Consider the following 23,183-nt stretch of genomic DNA (forward strand, 5'->3'; position numbering starts at 1 on the left):
GTGAGCAGAGGAGCACAAGAGCAGAGAAGCACATGAGCCCTTTCATGGAGACATTAATAGGTCCTAATTGTCAAAGCCATTCGATTCTAGTATTCTATTAGACACATATGAGGCAGCAAACAAAATCAAATATGCAGAATATTCCTCTGCCATCGAGAGGAAAGAGAATAGCAAAAAAATGCTATTTCTGAGTCATTGTTTAGTCTTCCTTATCTGTGCTAGGTCCGTGGGAGACGTTGGAAAATGGAGGGTCCCTTGTAGCCCTTGCTCCATCCTATGTGGGCCATGATTTTCAACACCCACGACAAGGGTTAATATTTTCACAATATGTCTAGAACTGAAATTATTACTATTCTTTTCAGGTTGAGTATGGAACCTAAACTAAAATTAGGGTTGTATTTCTTAATTCAAATTCTTGCTGGAATCTTCTTTATTTTTTTGTTCTTTGCTAAAACCCTAGGAGATAAGAATGACAAAAAATTCCCTTTCTGGGCACCCATCTCTCCGTATTTTGGGTTTGTTCTTTTGTAGGTTTTTCTATTGGCTATGGAGCTTAGTTCCTGACATCTGTTCTCCATCATTTCCTGCATTCTTTTCTCAAGGTAATCGCCCTACCTGACACAATTTCAATGTCTGCTACAGGGTTTATTTGTGCCATTGTCTGGATTCTGTAATCTCAGTTTTATATTCAATTTAATGGGCATTTTCATCATTAGATTTAGACCAGCAAGAAGGTATACTATTTTTGAAATCTGGGGTTCAAATAGTCGGTTTGATTGATTCTGATTTGTGGTTTGATTGATTCTTGGTTTGTGGTTTTCTCTTGATTTATGTCTTGATTGATTTTGTTATGATTTTAGTATTAGTCGGGTGATATGGCTAATGGAGTAATGCAGATTTTTCTAAATGCCCATTCACCAGATGGGAATGTTCATAAATTTGTCAAAGAAAGTCTTAGGAAGTTTCAGGAGAAAAACTTAGAGGCTTTCCTGTGTCATTGTCTGTGAACTCGCAAACAATGATAAACCGCCGGAGAGTAAGAGGTTGGCTGGCCTTATTTTGAAAAATTCCTTCAATGCCAAAGAAGCTACCATGAAGGAAGAGTTCCTTAAGCGTTGGGTTGTTCTTGATCCAAATGTCAAGGCTCAAATCAAGAATGGGCTTCTCTGACACTCTATTCAATTGTCCCAAATGCAAGAAAAGCAGTGATTGATATCCCTCGTAAAGAATTGCTAGAACTAGTTGGTGTTTTATTGGCGAATATGGGCAGCCTTCAACTAGAAAATCGAGTGACTCTGAAGCAAGCTTCCCTGGAAACTCTCCGATGTGTTTTGGAATATATATCATCAGATGTGCTTGCATAGGATCAAGCGAACTCTTTTCTCACAGCTGTTGTCTAAGCCATGAATGCTCCAGACAGGAACAATGAGGTATTCCTTGCAGCAGCATGATTAAGGAGATTGGAATTTTGCTATGGCTATAGCAGCATGATGAAAATGAAGGAGCTTGAAATTTTGCTATGGCTAGAGGAGCATGATTCGGGTTAGTTCCTAGAACCGTTGAGGAGGATATAGTTCCCCTGGTCATGCCATATGTAGAAGAAAATATTTCAAAGCCTGATTAGTGGTATCCGTAGGCAGCAGCCTGTGCCTTTGGGTGTATTACTGAAGGGTCGTCCTTGGCAAAACTTGCACCGCTTGTTAATATGGCATTGAATATTTTACTTAAAAGTTAATGCTTTGAAAGACAAGAACAACCAAATGAAAGATACTACAGCTTGGACTCTTAGTAGAATTTTAACTACTTGCATGGCCCCACTGTGTAGTCCCTAGTGATTACTTCGAAAAACCTTTAGTCCATTGTTGCGGCACTATTGGAAAGCACTAAAGATGCTCTAAATGTCGCAGATAAGGTTTGTGGTGCTTTATATTTTCTTGCTCGGAGATATGAGTAGGTCAGTGCTGCCTCCTACCCTCTATCTCCCTTCCTTCCAGATATAATTGGTTCTCTTCTCCCAACGCTAGGGCGAAGGATGCTGCCTGTTGAACACAAGGGAGAAATGTATTTTAGGAGCCAGTCGGTTCATTGGTTATGTGTATACCTCAGATTAGGATTTAGTTCTTACTTTTTTAGGTTGTTATAACTTTCGCATATGTGTGTAAATTATATATTCATGATTTGTAATGGTGAGCAGGTAGAGCGTTTTACTAGAGGCAGTATTCAGGTGAAGCCCACACCGGAGAGATACTTAGTTTATTGAATAATATCTTTGTCTTCCAGTTTTTATACATAGTTTATTGAATAATATCTTTGACTTCCAGTTTTTTTAACATAGTATCAGAGCTTCAGGGCTGAGTGAGGGAAAGCGAGAATGCTTGGGGGACTGAGAGTGCCTTGTGGCTGTAGTGTGGCCTTAGTGGCAGTGATAGAGGAGATTTTCGCTGCTTGATCAGTGCTTATTTTGGCTCAAGACTAGCGCTGTTCTCTGTTAACCAGCGCCCTTCCTCCACCGAAAATCGCGTTGTTCTGCTTCTCCTTAGAGTGATTTGTTGTACTGCGCACGTATTCAGATCAGAAAACGCGTTCAGCAACGTGGCATTGCTTGTGGGAGTTTCTGCATGAACCTGTGGCTTGGAGGATTGATCGGCTTCGTGAATCCGTAGAGACCGATCTGCTGCGTTAAGGCTGACTATTAATGGAGATAGTGTTGCGTGAGAGTTGTGTTAGATCTACTATGGTGAGGATCAGAGGGCAGCTCGTGGTGTTGGTGGATGCGCGTGAAGCGTGGTGATTAAGATCATCTGCGTGCGTGGTCAAGGAACCCATGTGAAGCAAGATCTGCTACAACTTACTGCGTGGTCGGTCAAGGAACCTGCGTGGTCAACGAACCTGTGTGTGTGGCCAAGGAGATCTGAGTGTTGCGTGCTTTGTTCACTGCGTGGAGGAGCAGCGTGGATTGTGCTTCCAGATTGTGCAGATCTGTGGAGATCTGTGTTCTTGGGGGAGTTTTGTGTGCTTGAGGTCGCAGTGATGTTTGCTCGAAGGTCATTGCTGGCGAGGGCGTTTGCAGTGAAGGGATTGTATACCGATGTTGTTGGATACCCGTTGCTGCGTGCTACTCCAGGTCATTGAAAGTCTAAGGCTGCCGGCTGTTCGATCTTGCGTGGAGGCTGAGAGCAAAAGCTGGACGCCAAGAGGAAAATCATGTGAAGGTTCGTAGTTCGATCCTGCGTGGAAGCTGAGACAAAAAGTGTAAGGTCTATTTTTTTTTGAAAATTTGTTTGGGGTTATAACATTTTAACATTAAAAGTGTCCGGCGCATTTTGAAAAAAAAAGGCTCATTTTTTTTAAGAGGGGTTCTATATCTTTTAAAAAGCGGATTTGTTTTTAAGCATCCATTACAAAGAGTTCTGTTTAAACAAAAACAACCATTTTTTTGTGATCGCCTTTTAGGATATGGTGGTAGATCTCTGTGTTTTTAATTATTGGAAGAAGAAATTGTTTGAGAGGGATTGTTTTTTAGAGGGCATATATACTTTTTTTTCTCAAATTGCTTTTTGGATCTGGAAATAGATTCGTCTTTTAATTGTTGGAGGTCAATTTTTTTATTATTTCTTGAGGGAGACCTGTCAAGATGAATAATCAAATGGAAGAGGCATATCTGAACGAAAGCAATTTGCTCGACGATTCCAATTATTCCAATCGGAAATTTAAATTGCAGACCCTGTTGGAGGGGAAAACACATGGGCAATTGCAATAGGTGATGAGTTGAAGTCAACCCTAGCTACAGGTGGAACAACAATGAAAATCCAGGACTGGGAAAAGAGGGAAAACAAAGCAAAGGTGTTGTTAAAACTGTCAGTGAAACACTATATTATCCCTCACATCCATGAATGTAAGTCAGTAAAGGACATCTGGAAAACCCTCAAGGACCTGTACGAGATCAAAAACACAAATAGCCTATTGTTTTAAAAAAACAAGATTTTCTCCACTGAAATGGAGGAGAATGAATCAGTGGTTGCGTTCATCTCTCAAATCAAGGAGCTCAGAGATAAGTTGGGTGACAAAGGGGAGACAGTGTCAAACAATGATTTGGTCACAATTACCATGAATGATATGACTGATGACTATCAAATGTTTATCATAGGTTTGAATGCGAGAGAGAAATCCCCCAATTTCAAAGAATTGACAGGAATGCTGATCCAACACGAAGAGAGGCGGATGACCATGAAACCCCAGAGTTCAGATCTTACTCTAATGTTGAAAAAGATTCCCTTTAGAGGGAAGGCAAATGCAGGACAAAAAGGCGGAAGTAGACCACAGGGAAAACCAACTTAAGGTATGTCCTCAAACGTATGTGATTTAGGACCCAAATGTTTTTATTGTGGTAGAGTTGGTCACATAACTAAAAATTTCCAGAAGAAGAAGTTTGATGAAGGTCACCATATAAATAAGAAACATGAAGGACACTTTGCTGATGAAGATCAGAATCAAAATGTCAAATTGCTTCTATCTGAGTTTGAATTCTTTGTTGAGGATGATAAAGCAGAACCCTGGTTTGTTGACTCGGGAGCTTCCACTCACATGACAAGTAACAGACATTGGTTTGAGAATTTTAAAGAAACCAACAGTGGTGCAAATATCTACCTTGGTGATGATAGAGGGTACCAAATCAAAGGGTATGGTAATGTTCCTCATTTTTCCTAATCGAAATATTAGACATATTCAAAATGCAATGTATGTACTCGGAATAAAAAAGAACCTGATCTTTGTTTCTATGATAACAGGTCAGAACCTTAAGGTATAGTTTTTTAAGTCTTATTGTGTTATTAAAGATCTGTTGGATCATATGAAGCCAATTGCATTAGGTATTCAAGTGGGAGGATTGTATAAGCTAAACGTAAGAAGCACACCACACCAAGCCTTGACCTCATCATTTATGGCTGCAGAAGACTTATGGAATCAAAGATTCAGTCATATCAACTTCAATGATCCGTTTCTACTTCAAAAACAAGGTATGGTTAATGGTCTTGTTGTCTTAAATAATGTTCATATTGATTGTAAAGCATGTGCCTTGGGAAGATGCATAGAGATGAGATTCCTACACATGTGGATAGAAAAAAGAGAGATATACTAGAGCCTCTGCACACTTATTTGTGTGGGCCAATGCAAACAAGGTCATTAGGAGATGCCTATTATTTCTTATTGTTTGTTGATGATTACACGATATTTACTTGGGTATATTTTCTTAGAAAGAAGATTCAGACTTTTGAGTATTTTAAAGATTTTAGAAGCATGATTGAAAAACAGACATGAAAATTCATCAAAATTCTCCGCTCGAATCAAGGGGTAGAATACAAGAAGGGTGGTTTCATCAAATATTTGAAGGACCATGGGATAGTTCAGCAGTTCACAGTACCCCACACTCCTCAACATAATGGGGTTTGTCACGCGGAAAGAGTCAATTTTGCGGACAAAACCGACCTCCCTAGAAACTAAGGCGTTTTCTAGTGACAAACAAAACAATAAAGCACTATCTTTCCCTAAATATGCATTTAAAATAAAAGCAACCAGGTGTTTAAGGCTTACCTTTAGTCCAACGCTGTTTGTAGCAGCTAAGCCTCTTCGATCCAGATGAGCTCCTTCTCCTTGAAGCCTGCATACACAAACAAGCAAACGATTACATAGCACCTAAATAACTCATATAATAAAACATATTCATCATAAAGACCAAGGAGTTTATGAAACAAATTATATATAACAACTTGTTGAGAAAAATAAACTTAATTGTATTAATTGGAAACAAAAGAAATCTTACAACCAATGCCTTGGTGTTGTGCAGGTCCCTCCCAGGGTCCAGCAAGAGTTCTCCTCTACTTTGATCAGCTCACCCACTTCCAAATGAAGCTAAGAAAGGAATGGGATCTCTCCTCTCAAGCTCTATAAGGGAGTCCTAATTTCAGCAGCATCTACCCTTAGGAATGTTCAGCTTTCAACCTCCCTTGCCTCTGGCCCAATGCCTGTATTTATAATGCTTTGGAGGAAGTTAAACAGGTCCACCATCAATGGGATAAGCCCCTCTTTCAAAGGGATAGCTCCCCTCTTCATGGGATAAGTTCCTCTTTCATTGGGATGCATGAACCATCTGGAGGCGCTCAATCCACGTCAAACCATCTTCTAGAATGTTCTAGAATCGACCGCAAGTAAGTTTTTTAAAGTAAAACTTGCGCCTTTTGACTTTTACAGGGGTACGCACCCACCCCTTTATAGACAGAGCGTACAAGTACGCAGGTATTATGTACTTGAGGTGCGTGCCCGCAGGTAAGAGTAAGAGAAAGTGCAGAACCAGAGTTATATTGATTTTTTAAAGGCTTTCTGTCTTTTTTGGAGTTTGACACGAGGAGCAGAGGTATAAGACTTGCCAAGGAGGACAGTAAGGTTATTGATGGAGCCATACTGACTGCAAATAGTCATGGTGACAAATTTTAGTGTAACAGATTGCCCCCTAAAGTGCGAGGTCTGTAGTAGATCAGGGTTTTATATCATCTAGGAAGGGTGAAGCACTTAATCATTTCGAGGATTATCTTGTGGAGAGCCCAGTCGGAACCTGCAAATATTCAACACAAAATACATATATGAGATCATATCATCGCTGAGGTAGGCATTCCCATACTCAGATCAAAAACTTAACTAACAAACTAACTACTGCTCTGATATAGGAATGATTTTGCAATACATCATAATCATAGACACATGTAGACACAGTATGGACGCAGCCATCTGTTTATAATTAGTCTACTGTATAATGAATACAAAACTCCTCGCAGCCTGGATGGCGGAAACTAGATCCAGGGTCTTCATTTCTGCTTCCCGAAATAGTACGATTCTATCCATGCGAATAAATGAGTTGATGTCGAACATGGTAGAAACCACTTGATTACCAGTCAATGATGTAAACTGTTAACAAGTGTGAGAGAAACCACCAGTGATGTCAATGGCTCTCAAAGTACCTAGTACAATCCATGAGATGTGAATGAATGTGTTGATGTCGAACATGTCACAGAATCCCTTGATCGAAGGTCATTGATGTAACCTGTCGTCAAAGGCGAGAAACCTGCCATTGAGGCATGCAGATTTCAAGGTACTGATGATTCCTAGATCATCTTTCTAGATAATGTGCTGATGTCGATAGAAAGCGATCTGTTGCAGGCAAGCCCACAATCACGAAATCATAGATCAAGTTGAAGAAATGTAGTTGTAAGGACTGACTCAGGGATGGTCAAGATGGATGACAGATATTTTGCAGATGAATGGTTTATTTGCAAGACTCCTCTTGAACACATAATGACACTACAGATGGTTTGGTAACAATTGTCCCAAAGTTAATACCCGGAAACCGGCTGAAGACTTTCAATGTGTTTTGATCAACTATTAGGCAAAGGATTTCCCAACCCAGGTGAATGAAAAGTGTCGTGTTCAAGAGTGGTGATAAGGTTTTTCCGAGACAAAGTATAACAAATAGGCTCATTTTCCTCTCTTTTCCCCCACCATTTTTGGCAAGTACCTCTTTATTTTTTACAAGCTTGAGGAGGATAACATTTTCTTGATTATAAGCTCATCCTTCGGATGAGTCCAACTTAGTTTAGATTCGAACCCTAAGAAGGAGTGGTTCGTTCCTGTTTGTAATTGAACAGGTCCTTTACTGTGAAATTTTAACGAGTCCAATTAATAGGAGAAACTCGGCGTTTTTCAATTTTAGAGAGTTTGAAAAACTTAAGAAGACTCCAGGGTTGACCTTTTTCGTAAATTTGTGTCTCCCAAGCCCGAAAAAGTATAAAATAATACTTGAGAGAACCGCTTGATCTTTACGACCAAGGAGTACTTTCATGATTAGTGTCTCTGATCTGAAAAGTAGAAAGCGATCAAGGACACGTCGTTTTATTTCCAATATCGAATTTGAAACGACAAAAATCCGGAAATCTTTTCATGTTTTTACGGTCAGAAAAGGGCTGTAAGAGGACCGTCTTTTTAATTCCGTTTTAACGAGCTAAAAAGAAAACTCGACAATCTTTTCACATTTTAGGAGTCTGAAAAGGGCTTAAAAGAGAACTCCAAGGATTCATTTTTTCGTAAGTTTTAACGAGTTCGAAAAAATGACAAAAATGTACTCATGGTTTTCACTTTTTCGTAAGTTTTAATGAGTTCGAAAATATGATAAAAATGTACTCATATGGCCGACTTTCAATTTAATTTACGAGCAGGAAAAGACGGAAAGAACTCGGCATTTTCATTTGTTTTACAAGAATGAAAGATAGCAAAATAATCTCGAGATTTTCATGAGTTTAACGAGTCTTGAAAATAACTGAAATTGACTCGAGATAGGTTTCATTTTTACAAAAGCTTGAAACAGAGAAAAACTATGCTTCAGAGTAGTTTCATTTTTACACAAGCTTGAAACAGAGAGAAAACTATGCTTGATGCCCCCTAAGCGTAACTGCTAGAGCGCATGCCCCCCAGCTTCATTTCATTCAACTAAATACAAGCTGGATGGAATGAAGGTTCATGTACGAGATCATTTGAAAGACTTGACCTAAAACTGTAAGAAAATTATGCAAAAACTAAAATAACTAACCTAAATATACAACTTAACATTTATGAGATCTAGTCAAACTCTCGACTCAATTAGAGGAGGATTTGTTTCATTTTTTAACGAGCTTGACACAGGAAAAGAACTATGCTCGGATTCGGTTTCATGTTTATGCAAGCTTGAAACGAAAAACTATGCTTGTTATAAGTTCGCATGCCCCCAGCATAATGATGCAAATCAAGGTACATGCCTCCCAAGCTTCATTGCATTCAACCAAGTGGATGAAATGAAGGTTTACTTTCGAAATCTTGGAAAGACTTGTGGGAGTTGTTTCATTTTTAGTGAGGTTGACACAGGAAAAGAACTATCCTTAAAACCCTTGTTTCATTTTTTAAACAAGCTTGACACAAGATAAGGAACTATGCTCATAACTACTCTCTACAATCTACCTATATATCCTAAAATCTACCTGATTCATTTTTTAATGAGGTTGACTCAGTAACATGAACTATCCTCTAACACCCTGTCTCATTTTTTTTAACGAGGTTGACACAGGAAAAGAACTATCCTCGGTTCTACTCTCTAAAATCTACCTATATAACCTACCCTTGTTTCATTTTTTAAAGAGCTTGACACAAGACAAGGAACTATGCTCAAGACTCCTTGTTTCATTTTTTAACGAGCTTGACACAAGACAAGGAACTATGCTCCAGACTCCTTGTTTCATTTTGTAATGAGCTTGACACAAGAAAAGGAACTATGCTCAAGACTCCTTGTTTCATTTTTTTTAAGGAGGTTGACACAAGAAAAGAACTATCCTCATACCTGATTCATTGTTTAACGAGGTTGACTCAGTAACAGGAACTATCCTCGCACCCACTGATTCATTTTTTAACGAGGTCGACACAGTAAAAGGAAATTTCCTCGAACCAACTGATTCATTTTTTAACGAGGTTGACACAGGAAAAGAACTGTCCTCATGGCAGCCTGTTTCATTTTTTAACGAGGTTGATGCAGGAAAAAACTATCCTCGCGGACACCTGTTTCATTTTTTAACGAGGTTGACACAGGAAAAGGAACTATCCTCGCGGACACCGATCATGGCTTCCGACTGGAAGAAAGACATGTCAACGGACACACCTTGATCATGGCTTCCAAGAGGTCTTCATCAGAAGGAAGAATAGTTCTCTGGAAGGAACACATGTCAAGGGACTCAAAAGGGATAAGAACATCGCGTTCAAGTAATCCCATAGATTTTTCCATGTCAATTACCGGATCTAAATCAAAGGAAGATGAGCAAACAGTGAGAGGCTCACTTACATCGGTAACTGAAAACATGGGACCAGTTGCCACATAATTAACCCGTGGCAGGGTAGATACCACTTTAGAATCAAGAACATTTAGGGGTGTCATATTATTGGTAGTTGAAACAAGACTAGGGAATGAAAGCTGGTCTATAGTCACAATATTGCCATTGTGAGAGAAAGACATCATGTGAAAGAGTGTCGATACGACAGCTTTCATTGCATAAACATAGTCTCGCCCAAGGAGTAAATTGAAATCCAAGGGACCTCGAACTACCATAAGATCAATACAGACAGTTTTACCTCCCAAGGTAATAGAAAACTTAGGAAGGATCCCTAAAGGTTCACTAATGGTTCTATTAAAAGCTTTCAGATTCTGCGTAATAGGCGCAAGCTGAGGGGAACCCAAAGCTTTCCAAACAGTTGAGGATAAAATACTAACAGAAGCACCTTCATCTACCTGAGTACGATGTATGTGCCTACCACCAACCTTGACAATGATTTGGAAAGGGATGGAGGAAGGAAGACGAGGTTCTGTCAGTCTATTCCAATCAAAGGAAAAGACCTCAATACTTGGAGGGGGTTCTGTAGAAACATGTGAAATGCCCCCCGGCGTAGAAGAATCTGATGTAACAAGAAGAACCTGAGCGGTATGAAGTTCACTCTCTAAAGGGAAAGTGGGATCGACCGAATGTGAAATTGAATCGACCACTTGATCAACTAATGGATCATCAACCTGAGTGATATGAGTTTCACTCTCCAATGGAAGAGTGTGATCGACTGTACTTGAAACTAGATCAATCGCTCCATCAGTTGACGGTAGGTTGGGAGAAAGTTTACGGTAACCAGTTGGAAATTCTTGCTGTGGAACAGTAAGGTTTTCCAACAATTTCGAGGCTTCATCCATGTGAGGGCAAATGTGAGTTTGATGACTCCCTTTGCATAACTTACAAGGAAACCTAACTTTACCCTTTTTTCCAGGAACCTGACTATCACTGGTTGATGGATCAATGGAAAGTTGATGTGATTTTTCTGACCATACTTCCAAGACCTTTGGAATACCAGGACAATTGATAAGGAAGTGGTCACCATTACAAAGCCTGCAAAGGTATTTGGGTTTACGATGCATGTCGGAGTTTTCCTCAACACAACTAACACTTACAGTCGTGGTTGGTTGGTTGACTTCTTTCTTATCTTGCTGCTTCTTCTTCTTCTTCTTCTTCTTCCCTTTCTTCTTCTTCTTAGCCACCTGGTTACTAGCATTGAGGCTTTTACCAAGCGAAGAGGAAGAAATGGAGGAAGAAAAATTAGGCGAAGAAGGTAAAGGGTCAACAGAAGGTTGGTGATGTTGAGATGGTGAACTCTGTTGAGGTGAAGCATTCGGTTGAGGTGGAACAATTGGAGTATTTTAGGCCAACGAAGTTGAAAATAACCATATCGGTAATCCTATTGTAAATCCAGGTAATGACAAAGTAGCCATATAAGGAGGACCAACATTTCCAAAGAAAGGAAAAGTACTAGGATCCTCGTTAAGAGGAGTTCCTAGGTTGGTAAATTCCGGAACAGTTGCCATTATATTCAACTTCAGTGAATTTTATTAACAATTTAAAACTAAAATTAACAATTCACAATTCACACCTATGGTCTCTAAAAGTAAAAACAAACAAATTAACACGCACTATCAAATCTAGGAGTCAAACCACACACAAACAGTAACTTTCCGTACCGAAAACACTAGTTGGTGATGAAATCCAACGTCGCAGAATTCAATACAGAAATAGCAGTTGGAACAGTTACCCCGGCAACCTGCTTAATGAATAGACTGGCACAAGTTCCTCCACTTAACTGTCTCGAGTGAAGAGAACCCCCCAGAAAATCCAAGTGAGTCTAGCCGACATCTGCTCCAGGTACAGTGGGATCTTCCCACCACTGTCACCTCAGGAAGAGTCCTAAAGAATATGGCCACTAAGGTTACCAACTGAGACAAATATACCTGGGGGAACAGTCTACGATCCGATACGCACGCAAGGGCAGAGTAGCAAGCTCAATCCCCTTGAAGGCTCCTTGACATAATCCAAGGTTTACCAACAAGTGACCCCAGGCTCCTCGACAATGGTTAATCCGAGGTTTACCGTTTTTAATACGTGAATATCTCGCGTCGTTCCCAATGAGGAAGGATTGATTCCCACACTGGTTCGGACACGATCTCGTGCTTCTCCTTTAAGAGGAGCTTTCCCAGAGCATAAATGCAACAATTGGATTTCTTCCTACCACAAGATACAACTACTTGTTTGTTTTTACTGTCTTGGAGAGTTAATTACTCTCCTACTCCAAGACACTAGCCTAAGCTAAGTTGGTGTATTAGAGGCCTAGAAATGTAAAAATTACTAGATGAATTTTAATTAAGCGCTGTGTTATTTAGGCTGTTATTACTCAAAAGGGTAAATGGATATGAAACCAATGGTGTTATGACCCGACTCAAAACTGAATGCAATCGAATATGATAATGTAATCCTTTCAATTCAGTGAATCCTAACTAAAGTAAGGAGAGAGTTTCCATTCACTTCCAACAATGCAAAAATTGATCACTAAGAGAAAATATAACAAATTCTCTAATGCACTAATTTCATCAAGAAAAACTAATGCAAATCAATTTCAAAACTTTTTTATTTTTATTTTTATGTGTTAAAAACAAGCATAAAAATATGTAAATTCAAATCAAAGAAAACTGATCTAAATCTACGATTGATTTTTCAGAATGTAAACTATGCAATTGTAATCTATGCACAATTCACTTGAAAAGTATGCAAATGTAATCTATGCACATTTTTCATTCATATTCCGAAAATGAGAATTCTAATTATGCAAATGTGATCTACGCAAGAGAATTCTCAAGCACAAGATGATTCTAATGTAATCTAAGAACCAATCAAGTGCAAGTCAAGAAAATTGGGTGAGAGTTCCAAAGATCAAAAAATAAAAACACTCAAAGGCGATTAACACTCATACACAATTTAGCCAAAAGCAAAAAGATGCAAAATTGTTAAAAGACTGAGACAAACCTCCAAGTAATGACCAAAGGAAATCAAATTAAGAATTTCTCAAAAAAGAGACTCAAAACACCCAATTGATAAAAGCTTAAAGTAGGAATGCCAATGAAATTAACCAAGGAAAGTTTTTTGATAGGGAACAAGCAGGTCTGGGCAATGGCTAAAACCTATAAACAAATTCTAAACTGATAAAAAAGAGAAAAATTTAAAATTTTCAAAATTTTGACAGGGTACGTAGGCAACCTGTTTACACAGGTGCGTCCACGCTCTGTGCACAAAGAAAAAGTGCGTATAGGTACGCACTGTGCTTAACTCAGAGGGTGCGTACCTCTCCCAAAACTATGAAAAATAAAAACTAACTCAAAATTAACTAAATTCACCCAATCCCACAATCATCAAGTCAAAAACAGAAACAGAAAATACAGTTTCTCTGGTCAAAGTATCAATCAAAAGAGAAATCAATCAAATCCATGGATTCCCCAGTATGGTCGCCATTTTGTCATGTGGAAAGAGTCAATTTTGCGGACAAAACCGACCTCCCTAGAAACTAAGGCGTTTTCTAGTGACAAACAAAACAATCAAGCACTATCTTTCCCTAAATATGCATTTAAAATAAAAGCAACCAGGTGTTTAAGGCTTACCTTTAGTCCAACGCTGTTTGTAGCAGCTAAGCCTCTTCGATCCAGATGAGCTCCTTCTCCTTGAAGCCTGCATACACAAACAAGCAAACGATTACATAGCACCTGAATAACTCATATAATAAAACATATTCATCATAAAGACCAAGGAGTTTATGAAACAAATTATATATAACAACTTGTTGAGAAAAATGAACTTAATTGTATTAATTGGAAACAAAAGAAACCTTACAACCAATGCCTTGGTGTTGTGCAGGTCCCTCCCAGGGTCCAACAAGAGTTCTCCTCTACTTTGATCAGCTCACCCACTTCCAAATGAAGCTAAGAAAGGAATGGGATCTCTCCTCTCAATCTCTATAAGGGAGTCCTAATTTCAGCAGCATCTACCCTTAGGAATGTTCAGCTTTCAACCTCCTTTGCCTCTGGCCCAATGCTTGTATTTATAATGCTTTGGAGGAAGTTAAACAGGTCCACCATCAATGGGATAAGCCCCTCTTTCAAAGGGATAGCTCCCCTCTTCATGGGATAAGTTCCTCTTTCATTGGGATGCATGAACCATCTGGAGGCGCTCAATCCACGTCAAACCATCTTCTAGAATGTTCTAGAATTGACCGCAAGTAAGCTTTTTGAAGTAAAACTTGCGCCTTTTGACTTTTACAAGGGTACGCACCCACCCCTTTACAGACAGAGCGTACAAGTATGCAGGTATTATGTACTTGAGGTGCGTGCCCGCAGGTAAGAGTAAGAGAAAGTGCGGAACCAGAGTTATATTGATTTTTTAAAGGCTTTCTGTCTTTTTTGGAGTTTGACATGAGGAGCAAAGGTATAAGACTTGCCAAGGAGGACAGTATGGTTATTGATGGAGCCATACTGACTGCAAATAGTCATGGTGAGAAATTTTAGTGTAACAGGGTTTTAGAGAGGAAGAACAAAACCCTTGTGGAGTGTGCTCGAAGCATGTTAAAAGGTGAGAATATGTCTAATGGATTTTGGGCGGAAGCAATAAATACTGTAGTATATTTGAAGAATAGGATTCCAACAAAAAATGTTGATTTTAAAACTCCATTCGAAGATTTTTTAGGTTTTAAGCCCACAATTAATCATTTAAGAGTTTTTGGCTCCAAATCTTTGCTCATGTTCCAAAAGAGGATTGGCAAAAACTAGATTCAAAGGCCATAAAATGCATTTTTGTTGGGTACTGCATAGAGTTTAAAGCTTATAATTTTTTAACCCCTCTACTCATAAAGTGTTTGCAAGTAGAGATGTGGTATTCCATGAGCAAGTTGATGATGGAAACCATGGAAGAAGCAATGAACAATGGCACATGCCTTTGCTGATGGAGGATGGAAGTGATGATACAGACAACCATGCGTAGAAACAACAACAACAACAACAGAAAAAGGAAGATGTGGATGGTACAGATGCAGGTTGCAGGTCAATTCTATCAAGGGATGATCAGAACATATTTGAAGCCATTCCACCACTCAGGAGATCAGGTAGGCAAATTCAGTTGCCAACAAGATATAGGGATCATGCTCTTATAACTAGTATGTTAAACATTTTTGAAACCTCTAATTATAAATAAGAAAGTCAATATAGTGAATGGAGGGCAGCCATGGCAGAGGAATATGAGTCAATAATGAAAAACAAAACCTGGGATCTAGTTGAACTACCTGAAGGCAAACAACCCATAGGTTGCAAATGGTTATACAAGCCTAAATTTAAAGCAGATGGGAGCATAGACAAATATAAAGCTAGGGTGGTTACAAAGGGGTACTCACAGAAAGAGAGAATAGACTATGAGGAAAACTTCACCCCTGTAGCTAAATTAAACACAATCAGAATGTTAATTGCTTTAGCTAGCAAACATCATTGGATGATAAACCAGCGAGAAGTGAAATCTGCATTTTTAAATGGGGAAATAAAAGAAGAAGTGTATTTAGTGCAACCTGAAGGGTTTGTTAAATGGGGGGAGGAAAATTTAGTCTATAGATTGAAGAAAGAATTGTATAGGCTAAAACAAGCACCCAGGTTGTGGTATGATAAAATTGATTCATTTTTCCTACAACACAGTTATAAAAGAAGCCAGAATGATGCTAATCTGTACACCATATTTGATGAAAATGGGAAAATTGTTTTGATTTCTTTATATGTAGATGTTCTTATCATTACAAGAAATGATGATGAACTCATTAAAGAAATCAAGGAGAATATGTCACAAGTTTTTGAGATGAAAGACCTCAAAGAGTTACATTATTGTTTGGGTCTTGAAGTTTGGAGGGATTCTGGCCAGACTTTTCTGTCTCAGGGAAAGTATGTCAGGAGTCTATTGAAAAAGTTCATAATGGATCAATTGAAAATAGCATGATTGCCTCTACAACATATTACCAAACTTCATAATAATTATGGTTCAAAGGAGGTCGATGCAACACTATATAGACAGTTGGTTGGGAGTCTAATTTACTTGACTACAACTAGGCAAGGTTTGGCTTTTTCACTCAATGTATTGAGCCAATTCATGTCAAAGCCTCTTGAGAATCATTGGGCTGCAACAAAAGGCGTCTTAAGGTATCTTCAAGGAACCTTAGACTTTTGTATTAAATATACTTATTTGTTTGATGTTAGATTGATAGGTTTTTCAGACTAGTCTGAGCCAGAAGTCTACATGACTGACGATCCATAATGGGCTATGCATTCAAAATTGGGTCTAGTGTCATTGCATGTAGTAGCAAGAAGCAGAACATTGTATCCTTATCTTCAGTAGAAGCAAAGTATCAAGCAATGTGTGCAGCAACATGTGAGGCAGTTTGGTTTAGGAGAATTCTCGAGGGTCCCGGAGAAGAAAAAAAAGATGAGCCTGTTATCAGATGTGATAACTAGAGGTCAACCAAACTTGCAAATAATCGAGTGTTTCATAAAAGCATAAAGCGTATTGATACATAGTTTCAATTTGTTAGGAAGAAGATTCAGTCAAAGAAAATCCATATTCAATATTGAAATACTTATGACAATGTTGTAGATATTTTTACTAAGCTTCTTGGAATAATTAAGTTTGAGTTATTTAGGGAGATGTTAGGAGTTCTTGTGAACCCTTTATCAATTAAGGGGGAGTGTTGAAGATAATGGAGAAATGTATTTTAGGAGAGAGTCGGTTCATTGGTTATGTGTATACCTCAAATTAGGATTTAGTTCCTACTTCTTAGGTAGTTATTCTAACTTCCCTATATGTGTGTAAACTATATATTCATGATTTGTAATGATGAGCAGGTAGAGCATTATTCTAGAGGCATTCTCTAGGTGAAGCCCTCACCTAAGAGTTGCAAAGTTTGTTAAATAATATCTTTGTTTTCCATTCTTTTAACACTGTCGACTGTTGCATTAGAACAACTGCTTATGAGACCCTAAATGAAACTATGAGATGCTCAACTCAAGAAACTACAAATGTTATAATGAAAAGTATCCCTTTAATAATGACAAAGTTGGACCAGACCACAGAATTGTAGATAGTGTCTTCGGATGATAAAGAGAAAAAGGGTGATCTTCAAGAATAATTATGTGGTTTATTGCAGGTGATTATACAAAAGCTCATCAGTGAAGAGGCAAGAAGATATTATATTCTACAATACGTAGACCAAATGATGGTTCTCTCTTCTGCAAATGTTTACTTATAGAAGTGCAACAGTGCATAAGTAAGCGATGTTGGCAATAGGTGCTCTTGATTATCCTACTAGCACTAAATTTTTTGAAGTAAATGATAGAGTTTTATGAGTATGCTAAAATGGGTCACAAAAATTTTGGTGTATCAAGTTTGTGCAGAAACAACGGGTGGTCATTTTTCATGCTTTCGAAGCTAAATGTTTTCTTTATTCTGATGGTATTATGACCCATGTTTTAAAAGACTTGTCATGTAGTCACTCACACCATTTAGAGAAGGCCCCCTATATTTTCATGCTTTGGGGATATTGCTCTTGCTATTGATGGAAATTTTGAGAACTATCTTTCTTATGCTATGCCAATGCCTCTGTCTACAACAAATATTGTTGCCCAATAAGGTGGTGCAAATGATGAAATGGTTTTGTACAATAATCAATTGAGAAATTTTATTTTTGAGGCATATTTAGGAATTTGGAATCAAGAATTCAAAGCCCATGTTAATGATTCCATATGTGGTACATATATTGCAATTAATTGAGATTGTCTTCCAAGGTAAGGAAAGGTAGGGGTAGGAGTTCTTTTAGTCTTCTATTTTCCGAAAATATAGTGTTTACCATATTTTAAATTATTATCTCATTTTCCCGTTGTTTGAATTACATTGTATATATTGATTGCTTTATAACTTAAATATTTCTATTGAGAATAATTATTTTCAATGCAATTTTTCTTAATTTTATAAAAAAAAAGTCATAGTTTTGATTAAAGTTTGACTAATATAAAATAAAATTACAATCTATATATATATATATATATATATATATATATATATATATGACATTTCTATTGAGAATGAGTATTTTCAACGCACTTTTTCTAAATTTTATCAAAAAAGTCATAGTTTTGATTAAATTTTGATTAATATAAAATAAAATCACAAGCCATATCTATATATATATATATATATATATATATATATATATTCTATTGAGAATGAGTATTTTCAGTTCACTTTTTCCTACTTTTGTCAAAAAAAAGTTAGAGTTTTGATTAAATTTTGATTAATATAAAATAAAATTACAATCGGTATCTATATATATTCCCTTTCCACTTACAAAGAAAAAATAACAATTCATCAATGGTTTTACATCACAAAAATATGCAATTCTAGATCATGCAAGCTTTTAATGTCTTATGATGATAAATTTAATAATATAGAGGGTGAGCATATTCAGAAATATGTGGCTCCGAAATTTCATGTATAATCCATCTCCGTGAGCCATTAAAATTACTTCATGCCAAAAGCCATTAGCAATATTTTTCCTCTCCCTGCACACATGATGAAAGGATATCCGATCGAAGGCATGTCAAAGAATCTTCATCTTTACACTCTAATTCCTTATATTTGTTCTATTCTTGGCATGAGATGGAATTCAATACTCGATTAGTAATCTTATAGGATAAATTTCCCCTCTCCGTCAATGATTAGATCGTGTGAATAGATAACCTTTAGTCATCCTAGAACTGAGCCTCGAGATCCTGCGCATCTCTACCACTAAGCCCTGACCCCATTTTCCAAACTAACCAATGACCTATTACAGAATAATCAAAGACAATTGTGAGCTATATTAAGATACTTATGTTTTTTGTTCCTAAAATACATTAAGGCTTACCTTTTGATGTTTCATGGGTTTCATTATTTGTAGGCATGATAATGTTACAAAATTTGTTACCGGTGTACTTGGTGACCTTTCAAACACACTTGGAAAAAATGTTACATAAATATTATGGAATTCAACTTTATACAACCATTTTCTTGGTAAATGCACGACTTTTGAGGATACATAGTCTTAGAAAGTTAGTTTAACGAATAGAAATGAATTTGAGTTGGTAAGGGACTATCGAGGACTGAAGAGAACAAAGAAATATCTTGTGGGAAAAAAGAAAATACACAAACCTATTGGAGACTTAAAATAAATTTTGAAAGAATGCACCAAATAATTTGAAACATCCAATAAAGACCTTTTAAAAATACTCTTGTCATGGAGGGATTAAAAGGGAAATCATAAGGGAATCAGGGAAATTAACTCTAAAGAGATTTGAGGCATACTAGAAAGGAATATAAGAAAAGCATAAAAGGACAAGACCCTTTAGTGTTTTATAAAAGAAATCTAGGTAACATGTGATGGTTGTTGGAAATAATGATTACTCCCATTTGGGGTGAAACATTAATCACTTCTAGCAAACTGGTTTTTTAGATGCTTTATTCGTCGTAAGTTTATCTGTTTGGAAAATATTTGAGACCAACAATCTTACCTCTTGTCTAATTTAATCTTTGTCATAGTTAAAAACTTACTAAAAATCATATAGATATCGAGTTTGATATATATTTGTGGTTTTGTATGAAAGGTTTGTAGTTCTTCATGGTCTAATTGATGTTAATTTATTCTTGTTTCAATGTGTCTAACACACAACTTCAACATCCAGGTGCTCCTCTATCTAGACTTTGAACCCATTTTTAATATCAAACAAGGGACGCTGCGAGGCAGCAAGTCCTTGCATTGAGTGTGGTAGAATGCTTGCACCCATATGACTATTATTGAACTTAATAAATGATTAGAGTTGTATAGTAATGCACAGCAACGACCTACCCCATGCATAAGGGATTCTCGGAACAAAGAGTATTTGCTGAGCTCCAACACTGATATACATTGCAACATTGATATTGCATTGGCATTGCATCGTTTTGATAGTGCAGAGGCTAAGCACCCGAAATTGAATAAACTAAAAATGTGTAGTTCATACGAAAGCACTATTATTGAACTTAATAAATGATCAGAGTTGTATACTAATGCACAGCAACGACCTGCCCCATGCATAACGGATTCTCGGAACAAAGAGTATTTACTGAGCTCCAACATTGATATACATTGCAACATTGATATTGCATTGGCATTACATTTGGCATTGCATTGTTTTGATAGTGCAAACAAAGTTGGTTGCAACTTTTTGGTTCTTCTGAATTAAGGTCACTGGCACTGATTCTTTTGAAAGGGCGGCCTGAACATAACATGAAATAAGTATGAGTCATCCAAAACTCTATATAGCTAATAATCACTTATAACGATGTTTCCAAAAAAGAACTACAACAAAATGTGAACTAGATGCAGAGAAAGTGCCACTTCTGCATGCACACATCAATGAAATTAGACCTATAGAATATCAACTATCTAACCTGCATTTAGAGGTGGAAAGAGAGAAGCTGCACCAGAAGCTATTGCAGCATGTTGTACAGGAGTGCCAGGATTTGCCAACCATCCTGCAGGACTACCAGCAGCAAGCAGAGGTTATTCCTCAGCACAATGAAAACAATTCCAATGGAACAGGGATGGCTACTCATTCGATAATTCGAGTGGTACTATTAGATTTCCAATGGAACAAAGATGGCTATTCATTCGAGTATTCAGGTGGAACCATCATATTATGAGCCGGAGCAGGGTCTATGTGCTTTTGTACCATAGTGCACAGTATGTGCTTTTGTATCATAGTGCACGGTGCTCACGGTCCCTTTTATTCATGTAATACATGCTTTATAATGTTATACTATAGAAACTCATGAATTCAACAGAACCGCATGTGCAGATAGCAGAAGAATTCCTCACCTTAGATGTTACCATGTTGAACAAGGACACTCTCCCACCCCAAGCAGACATTATATATGAATCATTCTTTGACAAAGCTAAGCAAGGGACAACCTCTTCTAGGCTTCTGTCACTGGTATCATTTTTCATAAGGGTGCTATTGGGTGGTTGCAAAATGTGTGGTTGAACATTTGCTTTAACCTGTAAAGTAAGTTCGAAAGATTAATTGAACTTAAATCGACAATGGAAGAGGCATTCAACTACTGCAAGTGAAACCGAAGTTGAAGACACACCTTGCCAGATGGATTCAAAGCATTACATTGCCACATCCATAGCTTATGTGCAGCATTGCTATTCAAATGCGTTATGCAATTGGGCTGAATTACATACACACGTGCAGGGGAATGTGTGAAAGCATTGGTTGCATGGATTTGTTTGTACAAATTGAGTCTGATAGGAGAAGAATCTCAACCTACAAGGGAAGTCTGATCCTTACGGCACATGCAAAGTCATTGATAAGAAAATCTTCTGCGGGAAGAGAAAACAGTCGCTGGAAAGATGAATTCTTCTGTGGTGAGCACGGGCTAATCTACATAACACCATTCTCTGTTAAAGTCTTGCATATGTTTTCTAGTAAAAGCGTTGCAAATAGTTAGTAACCAATTCTTGCCTATAATTCCTAATAAATTTGCAGTCACGCCCCTACTTGAACTTTTCCATTAGGTAACCATAAAGAAACATTATTCTACTATTTGTCACTCGCATAATGGTCTGTTAGTTTGTTGGCTATGCTTTATCATTCTTGAAATTCGGTAAGCTTTGCCAGTTACATTTCAGATTCTCATAGGCACTATTTTATCTGTTTGAATACTCTATTTGATCTCTAATTTATGCAATATAAAATGATTTCTAGTCTATTTTAAAGCACGAAACCATATTCTTTTAAGGTATTGCCTAATTTTCCAAGTGAAGATGCTGTAAATAGCTCTGTTACCAGAAACGACAGCTATGTCACTTCTGGCTGAAACCTGTCCAAACTGAGAAACGTGTCAGAAAAGCCATTTCTGGCAACCATTTCATGTTTCTTGATGGAAATGTTTTACACAAGAAACAGGTGCTTCTTGAGCAACACTGATCATTTCTCAAGCAGTGCTGGTCGTTTCTCAAGAAAAACAGGCCTTTTCTAGAGTAACAGCCAACATGGCAACCTGAACAGAGGTTAAATATTTTTTTCCTTAAGTTTGTGTCATCTTGAAATCCTTCGTAATTTGTTTCAATTCTGCCCCCACATTTCAAGCAGTTGGTCATATCCTTTAAGAAAGCTTAAATATGTCTAGCAGGGGCAGAAAGAGATTTGAACAAATTTGTCAATCTAAAGCCTTGTTTTTTTTTTCTAGACTGTAAGATATGGTGTCTCTCAAACAGTAATAGTACTTTTGTATGCAGTAGAAAGAGAGTTTTTGATAAAAAAGAAAGTCCATGTGAGTTTACCAGCCTTGGAAAAACAGACCTAGATCAATTTTGGGAAGGCCTCAGAGTTGGTTTTGTTTGGTTGATAAATGTGAATAGGTGTGTTTTACTTTGGAGGAATCAATATGTTTTCAATGGGGTACAAACCTATTAAGAAAAGGGGTTTATTGGATTCAAAAGATGGAAATCCAGGACACAACATTATTCACTGCTTCCCATAAGTTCCATCGAAATAATCACAGCAATTGGCAATTTAGCATAAGCACAAAAGCTTTGAAATCTGTGGAAAGTAATCTTAGGAAAGGAGACTACACCAGTAATCATCAATTCAGCTTCACTAAAAGCCCAATTGGGTGATGGAGGATGATTACTGAGGAAAGGTGAAGGATCAACCTGAAGATAGATCAAATAGACTGGTGCTTCAACAGACAACAGAGTTTCTTACAGAAGCAGGGTGCAGTATGACACTACTCAGTGGTGATCTTGTAGAGTGATTGGGAGCATTGAGAGAACATGAAAATTAGTAGTTTCAAACTACTATATATAAGAAGAGAACTTGCCTTTCCTGTTGGCAGTGTATCTGTTAATCTAATAGACTTACAATGGACTAGTCCCATTACCTCAGTGAACTTCCAGCTTGTGCTCTCGTTCTCACCTGTACTGTCACCTTGAAGCCTCTGTTTGACATTGACCATCAAAGAGCTAGAACACCATTCTACAGTTGCGTGTTGATCATTACAGTTAATATTTAATTAAAACAAATATTACTAAAAGTTTATCTATTACTTTTTCTACTAACTAGTGTAAAGATATTCACAAGAACCAAATATAGTGAGCTTTGT

At 37.5% G+C, this 23,183-nt stretch overlaps 1 pseudogene; it reads left to right on the forward strand.

Moving 5' to 3' along the window:
- Positions 1 to 875: 875 nt before the first annotated feature.
- LOC149204042 (importin subunit beta-1-like) lies at positions 876 to 19,012 on the forward strand (annotated as a pseudogene).
- Positions 19,013 to 23,183: the final 4,171 nt, after the last annotated feature.

Source organism: Pinus tabuliformis, chromosome 1_2, assembly GCF_031772625.1.
Source record: "Pinus tabuliformis cultivar Carrire ecotype Pingquan chromosome 1_2, CPIR1, whole genome shotgun sequence".
In the NCBI taxonomy this organism is placed as follows: domain Eukaryota; kingdom Viridiplantae; phylum Streptophyta; class Pinopsida; order Pinales; family Pinaceae; genus Pinus; species Pinus tabuliformis.